Source organism: Astyanax mexicanus, chromosome 22 (assembly GCF_023375975.1).
Source record: "Astyanax mexicanus isolate ESR-SI-001 chromosome 22, AstMex3_surface, whole genome shotgun sequence".
In the NCBI taxonomy this organism is placed as follows: domain Eukaryota; kingdom Metazoa; phylum Chordata; class Actinopteri; order Characiformes; family Acestrorhamphidae; genus Astyanax; species Astyanax mexicanus.
Window position 1 is genome coordinate 14,075,398 of NC_064429.1, and position 8,705 is coordinate 14,084,102.

The window sequence follows — 8,705 nt, forward strand, 5'->3', positions numbered from 1 at the left end:
TATAAACCATTTCACCGAACATATCAAAACAAAAGCTGGAACAGCGCTGAAATGTTGCGCGGAGGTTCAGCTTAGTCTGTATGTTCACTGGTTGCTTTTAGCAAGACGTGACTGAATTTCTCACTTTTTTTTTTATGTAGCAACACATCTGGGGCCACTTTTATTGAAGAGAAGTGGTTCTCTGCATGTCGGACATACCTGCTGAGCCAGCATCAGGTTGCCTTATGCCCAGCCCTTCTCAAACCATGACTAATCACAAAGCAAATTACAGAGGTAGAGGCTTGTTCTAGCAGCTGTCGTCCTAGCATGGCAATATTTTGTTCTCTCTTTGTGAAACCGTTCAGAAAAAAAAAAGGGCTTGTGGCTCTACCAAGACCAACTTTTGCCTTGCTACTTACGAGACTCATTTGTTACCAGCGCTTCCACTTTTGTTGTTTTTATTGTATTTTAATTTATTTAATTACTTTTCTATTTGACCCTTTTCTGATGTGGCACATAAGCACTTATCATTATCATTTCATGATTGAAGACCTGTACCTCAGACAGTATTTTCTTTTTCTTTTCTTTTTTTTTGGTCTTATTCTCTTTGAAATGTCCTGACCATGCTGAAATATTTGTATTAAAGGAATTTCTTGCTAAAACCTGCTTAAACGTGTGTTCTTTATGGTTATACTGTATGTAATATTTACGTAGTGTTGGTAGTGACCTAATCAGGTGCAACTGGTTTTCTTTTTGCTTACAGCTTCAATGTTTGTTGGTAAATGTGCTGCAGGAGATCATATGAAACCTATATGCCTCCATGCCCAACCTTATCTCATCTTGTATCGAAGCTAGAGGCATTCCAACAGGGTATTAGAGCCAATAAACTAAAAAAAAAAAATTCACTGTTACAGTACAGGCCAAAAGTTTGGATACACATGACTATTTACGTTGTAGATTCTCACTGAAGGCATCAAAACTATGAATGAACACATGTGGTTTTATGTACTTAACAAAAAAAGATAAAATAACTGAAAATAGGTTTTATATTCTAGTTTCTTCGAAATAGCCACCCTTTGCTCTGATTACTGCTTTGCACACTGGCATTGGCATTCTCTCAACAAACTATAAGAGGTGGTCACCTGAAATTGTTTTCCAACCAATTTTGAAGGAGTTCCCAGAGGTGTTTTATTAGCACTTGTTGCCCCTTTGCCTTCTTCACTCTGTGGTCCAGCTCACCCCAAACCATCTGGATTGGGTTCAGGTCCGGTAACTGTGGAGGTCAGGTCATTTTTTCTTAAGTATATAAAACTCCACATGTGTTCATTCATAGTTCTGATGCCTTCATTGAGAATCTACAATATAAATAGTCATGAAAATAAAGAAAACGCATTGATTGAGAAGGTGTGTCCAAACTTTTGGCCTGTACTGTATATTGTAGTTACTTACATAGAGCTCTGGATACAAAATGAGAGACCACTTAAAAATGATGAGTTTCTTTGATTTTACCAAATTGAAAACCTCTGCAATATAATCAAGAGGAAGATGGTTTAATTTTTGCAACAAAAGTGATGTAAAGTTATCCAAAAGCAGTGTGTAAGACTGGTGGAGGAGAACATGCCAAGATGCATGAAAACTGTGATTAAAATCCAGGGTTATTTAAGCAAATATTGATTTCTGAGCTCTTAAAACTTAATGAATATGAACTTGTTTTCTTTGCATTATATGAGGTCTAAGAGCTCTGCATCTTTTTTTTGTTAATGTAAGCATTTCTCATTTTCTGCAAATAAATGCTCTAAATGCCAATTTTTTGGCAGGAATTTGGGATAAACGTTGTCCAGAGTTTATTAAATAAAACAACAAATGTGTATTTTATTCAAACATATACCTATAAATAGTAAAATCTGAGAAATTGAAGTGATTTCTTTATTTTTTTCAGAGCTGTATATTGTTACTACATTCACACAAACTTTCAATATATTCCAAAAGCTTTGTGTTTTTTTTTTGTGAATAAGTATAATTTATCCTTTTGCTTTAAATACTTGAATATCCATAAACACTCCACTTATTCCAGCAAAAGCGGACAATAACATTTAAATGGAATTCCACTTTTATATTAATGTATAGTAAATAATTAACATATACTTCTCCTTGTTCCTTGTGTGTTTCCTCATTCCTTAGAAGAATGCATGTAATAGGTTAGCAGACTGCTAAATTGCCCCTTGTGTTTGTGTACGTGTGAGTGGTGGTATCCTGCGATGGACTGGTTCTTTTACATTTTTTACATTACATTACATTACATTTGGCAGACGCTTTTGTCCAAAGCGACTTACAATAGTCAAGTACAATGTAAAATAAGTTTAAAGGTAAAACATCTTTGGATAGGGATAAAAGGAGGTCAAAGGGGAATAATAGGATAGAGGAGTGAAGGAGGGGAAGAAGGAAATGAGGTTTAGAAGTAGTTAGTGTGTTAGAGGTGTTAAGAGAGTAAGTGCTCTTTGAAGAGCTCTGTCTTCAGGAGTTTCTTAAAGATAGCGAGAGATTCTCCTGATCTGGTAGTGGAAGGTAGTTTGTTCCACCATTGGGGAACTCTGTATGAGAACAGTCTGGATTGCTTTGTGTGAATGTTTGGCAAAGCGAGGCGACGTTCATTGGAGGAGCGCCGCGGCCGGGAGGTAGCGTAAGCCTTCAGGAGCGAGTGCATGTAGGAAGGAGCCTGTTCTGTCATCACCTTGTAGGCGATAGTAAGAGCTTTGAATTTGATGCGAGCATCAACTGGTAGCCAATGGAGCTCAATGAGCAGCGGGGTGACATGTGCCCGTTTTGGCTGGTTGAAGACCAGACGTGCTGCTGCGTTCTGGATCATCTGTAGTGGTTTTACTACACAGGCCGGGAGGCCAGTTAGCAGGGCATTGCAGTAGTCGAGGCATGAGATGACGACCGCTTGCACCAGGAGTTGGGTGGCCTGTTGCGTCAAGAACGGTCTAATTTTTCGGATGTTATAGAGCGCAAAGCGGCAGGACCGAGCAACTGAGGCCACATGGTGAGTGAAGGACAGTTGGTCATCAACCAGAACACCCAGGTTCCTAGCAACCTTTGTCGGTGAGAGAGAGAGAGTCGATACTTATAGAGAAGTTGTGTTGAAAAGATGGTTTTGCTGGTATAACCAGAAGTTCAGTCTTTGAGAGATTTAATTGAAGGTGATGCTCCTTCATCCATGAGGATATGTCAGAGAGACACTGCGATATCCATGCAGAGATTGAGTGATCTTCAGGTGAGAACGACAGGTATAGCTGGGTGTCATCAGCAAAGCAATGGTAGGAAAATCCGTGTGAGCGGACAACCTGACCAAGAGAGGTGGTGTATATGGAGAAGAGAAGGGGTCCCAGTACCGAACCTTGGGGAACCCCAGTGGATAAGGAGCGGGCTGAGGACAGCTGTCCTTGCCACGACACCTTGAACGAGCGCCCAGTGAGGTATGATCTGAACCATGACAGCACATTGTCTGCGATCCCCATGTTTGAGAGTATAGTTAGTATAGATAGTTCTTGTCCTAGGAGTAATCCTGCCTTACACCCAATGGTTCCAGGTAGGCTCTGGACCCACCAGGACCCTGACTGGTAAGAAGATGAATTGATGGGTAATTTAATAGAGAATGTTTTGTTGATAAATGCATAGAAAAATGTTGTTTACAGTGTTGTACCAGATTAGAGTTCAGTGTTTAAAAGCTACGTCACAGAAAGACAATAAATTAAATTCTACATTCCAAGCTTAATGAAAATTTTAGATTAAAACATTTTTACTGTCAGGCAATATATATTTTTCACAAATTACTATTTACTGTTATTCACAATGTATATAAAATGAAAAGATTCACAGACTGTTTGTGCTGTGTTGCAGCCTTTGGTTTCACAAAAAAAAAAAACACTCTAAATGACTATAAAACAAATAACAGGTTGGGGAAAACAGGATGGTCATTTTCAAATGCGTAGGAGCGGGTTTGACATGGGGGGAATTCACATTTCTTAAAATGTAACAGCAACATTTGTGAAATTAAAGTTAATTACAAATAAACAAAATACATTTTTTTTTTCAGCACTTCTGTTTGTTATTAGTTAAATTCAACTAAAGGTCACTTTACAACCTGAACACGTTCCTCCACATTATATTTACTGTTGTTAGAAAAAAATATGCGTGCAAGAATATAACAGATTTGGTTATTATTATTATTATTATTATTATTATTATTATTACTACTATGTATTGGCATGCCAGTACTGTATACTTGAATACATTTTCTACATTCTTTAAAAAAAAAATTTATTTTTTCTACTGAAAGCACTTTTTACAATGGGGTCCTTCTATTAAAAGAATGTTACTTTACGCTTCATAGAGATTTTTGGCAGTAGTTAATATAAACGTTAGATAACCCAAACCCTCCCAGTCTGTTAGCAGAACAAGACATTACCCAAATGTCGTTTTTAGTGCAGTATATTGTTACTGTTGTGATTCATTGCTCTCATCAATTGCACTCATCACTGACCTTGCGTGTAAAGCCACTGTTGTGCCGAATTCTGCACCCCCGTCAGGAAAAGCACCACCTCTCGAGAGCGCACACCCACATCTTCTGGGCTTTAACTTTGTTGGAAATACCCAAGATACTGTTCTAAGCTATGCTGACTCGTAAAAAAATAAGGAAAGAGGCACCCCCGCCATGAAAAGCACCCTCTCTCGGCATCGCGTATGCACCGTTTTATTGAAAATAATTGCTTGAAGATAATTGCTTTAGCTAACTTTACTTAGAAACGCGCTTCGGAGAGGGAGTGATTTTCATAGCGGGGGGTGTGCTTTCTAAATAAAATTTATTTTAAAACAATTAGATTTTTTTTTAAATGAAAATACAAATACCCTTTTGACTTTTTTTCACATGTGCAAAAATATCATGAAAAAAATTCTAAATAAAATGCAGTTACTTAATTTGAAATTTAACCCTAAATGTTTGTTTTTTACACCATTTTATCCCATTAATTAATTAACTAACTAACTAACTTACATCTTACAATCGCCTAAAAGTTGATGACTGAACAGCTCCTTCCTACCTGCACTCACTCCTGAAGGCTTACGCTACCTCCCGGCCGCTGCGCTCCTCCAATGAACGTCGCCTCGCTTTACCAAACAAACTTTCACACAAAGCAATCCAGACTGTTCTCATACAGAGTTCCCCAAATGGTGGAACAAACTACCTTCCACTACCAGATCAGGAGAATCTCTCACTATCTTTAATAAACTCCTGAAGACAGAGCTCTTCAAAGAGCACTTACTCCCCTAACACCTCTAACTAACTACCTTCTACTACCAGATCAGGAGAATCTCTCGCTATCTTTAATAAACTCCTGAAGACTGAGCTCTTCAAAGAGCACTTACTCTCTTAACACCTCTAACACACTAACTACTTCTAACCTCATTTCCTTCTTCCCCTCCTTCACTCCTCTATCCCATTATTTACCTTTGACCTTCTTTAGGCCCTATTTAAAGATGTTTTTTACCTTTAACTTCTATTACTCTATGTACATCATTATTATAAGTCGCTTTGGACAAAAGCGTCTGCCAAATGTAATGTAAATACTTGCTTGCTTACTTATCCATTTATTCATCTCTATGTCCAATACAATGAGGCGTATCAGTGGGTCATAAATAAAAATATGTTTGTATGCAAGAATATGTAAAGAAGTATATTTGGCTGATTCATACATTATTGTTAGAAATTTGCCTTTTGCCGTTAGACCACTTCTGTAAGGTGATGAGGCATGAACTCTCTGGTTCTGGAGACTTTCTCCTTCCCTGCATGTTTTGGTGCTCCCTTAGTCTGAAACATCTGATTCAAAATATTAGCTTGCTATCAAAAGTCAAAATCTAAATGTAGGTTTGCTATATCCAAAGGGACACCTGAACTTCCAAATATTACATTTTTTGCTCCTAAAAGATGTAATTATTCACTCAAGCACAGGTAGTATGAGACAAAAATTCAATTAAATGAAAAAAGTTGACATTTAATTTTCATTAACACACTTGTATTTCATGGTGAAATCCAAAATTAAAAGCTGAATAGAAAAAGGAACACTTCACTTTCGCTTTATAAGCACATAATAAGTGTCAAAATGAAAATGCAATATGCACTTATCTTTTTCTTTTCAACTGTGATGAAAAATAAAGGCAAACCGTCAGGTTAGGATTCAGCTTCAAGTGGCAAAAAAAGAAATAAACTTGGAAAGCGCCACCTTGTGCTGATTTAAGCTGGGCATATGTAAATATATGTTAATTAGCAGTGGGCAGTGCCTCCTGATGCAGCATTTCATATATGGGAGTTCATGGAGTATGTGTTATTAGGAACTGCTAGCTAGTGAAATCATGATCTCTGTGGATTTGTTGTGAAATGACTGTATACTGATAGGGGATGGAGGTCTAAAACGCTTAATGTAAAAAGCCTTAACATGTTTTCTTATCACTGAAACCTCTCATAAGGAAAAAGTTTAACGTGGCTTAATATACTAAAACAACAAGTAAATAAGCAATATGTGGTGCTTTTCACTTTCATTTTTATTTTGACATTTATTATGCTACTCATAAAAAAAAACAAGCCAAAGTAAAGTTTGAGGTTTTTCTATTAACCTTTTCATTTTGGATTTGACCATGAAATACCAATATGTTCATTAATGTTAATGAAAATAAAATGTCACTAACTTTTTTATTTAATCCTCCACAGCAAAGTGTTGCCTCAGGTAACAAGCCAAACTTTTGTTTATTACACCATATCAATTACACCACCGCTTTGCCTTATTTAAATTTTTTTTAAACAATGTTGCAATACATATCTACGTCCAATACAATGAGACGTACAGGTGGGCCAAACAAAAAAAATATGTATGCAATAATTTTTTTCATTCTTGTTGTAAACTTACTTAAACAGTGTTTTTGTTGGGCAACGTTATGCAAATAGACCACTTTTATTAAATTAATCATGATAAAGCAGTGGTTCACATTTTCTCACGAAAAATGCCACCGTACATCACACAAATGCTTATTAAAAATGATACAACTTATCAGACTCGCTCCAGTGACTGGATCAAGTGGGAAAATCTGCTTTTAGCTACAGTGCAGCACCAGCGAGCTGGAATTCACTACGGGAAACACTAAAGCTTAGCTTAATGGTGTCACAAAATAATAAACTCCTATTCTGAAACCACCTTCATTTTTGTTACCTTTGATTTTCTTACCTATGATTGATAAATTCCTACTAAATTCTTATTTTTATTTTATTTGTTTTATATCTTATTTCAAAATATCTTGATTGATTATATGATTAAAAAATACAATTCATGACATAGAGGGTTACATTTTATTTTTAGCACAGACTACCCGTGCTTGAGTGAATAATTAAATTGCAAATAAGTTTTATTTAATGTTATTTTTAATTTTCACACGTTTGGACAAATGAATGTTAAAAAGAGCATTTGCATTTTATTCTTTTCAATTCTGTTTTATTTTTGGCTGGATCAATCTCCCATCGGATTGACAGTTCTGACAGTGTCAGTGAATCAGTGTCAGCGAATTGGTTTCATTAAATCAGTATCAGTGAAACGGTGTCAGTGAAACGGTGTCAGTGAGTCGGTGTCAGTGAGTCGGTGTAAGTGAAACGGTGTCAGTGAGTCGGTGTCAGTGAAACGGTGTCAGTGAGTCGGTGTCAGCGAATTGGTGTCATTAAATCGGTATCAGTGAAACGGTGTCAGTGAGTCGGTGTCAGTGAAACGGTGTCAGTGAGTCGGTGTCAGTGAAACGGTGTCAGTGAAACGGTGTCAGTGAAATGGTGTCAGTGAATCGTGTCAGCGAATTGGTGTCATTAAATCGGTATCAGTGAAACGGTGTCAGTGAATCAGTATCAGTGAATCGGTATCAGTGAAACGATGTCAGTGAGTCGGTGTCAGTGAAACGGTGTCAGTGAGTCGGTATCAGTGAGTCAGTGTCAGTGAAACGGTGTCAGCGAATTGGTGTCATTAAATCGGTATCAGTGAAACGGTGTCAGTGAATCAGTATCAGTGAATCGGTATCAGTGAAACATGTCAGTGAGTCAGTGTCAGTGAAACGGTGTCAGTGAGTCGGTGTCAGTAAATCGTATCAGTGAGTCTGTGTCAGTAAGTCGCTGTCAGTGAATCGGTATCACTGAATCGGTATCAGTGAAACGGTGTCAGTGAGTCGGTGTCAGTAAGTCGGTATCACTGAATCGGTATCAGTGAAACGGTGTCAGTGAGTCGGTGTCAGTTAGTCGGTGTCAGTGAATCGGTATCAGTGAATCGGTATCAGTGAAACGGTGTCAGTGAGTCGGTGTCAGTAAGTCTGTGTCAGTGAATCGGTGTCAGTGAGTCGGTGTCAGTGAGTCGGTGTCAGTGAATTGGTGTCAGAGAGTCGGTGTCAGTGAAACGGTGTCAGTGAGTCGGTGTCAGTAAGTCGGTGTCAGTGAATCGGTGTCAGTGAATCGGTGTCAGCGAGTCAGTGTCCCTGAATCAGTGTGAGTAAATCGGTGTCAGTGAATCGGTGTCAGTAAAAAAGGTGTTAGTGAATAGGTGTCAGTGAGTCGGTGTCAGTGAATCAGAGAAAGAGATTCGGTGTCAGTGATTGAGTGTCAGTGAATCGGTGTCAGTGAATGAGTATCAGTGAATCGGTGTCAATGA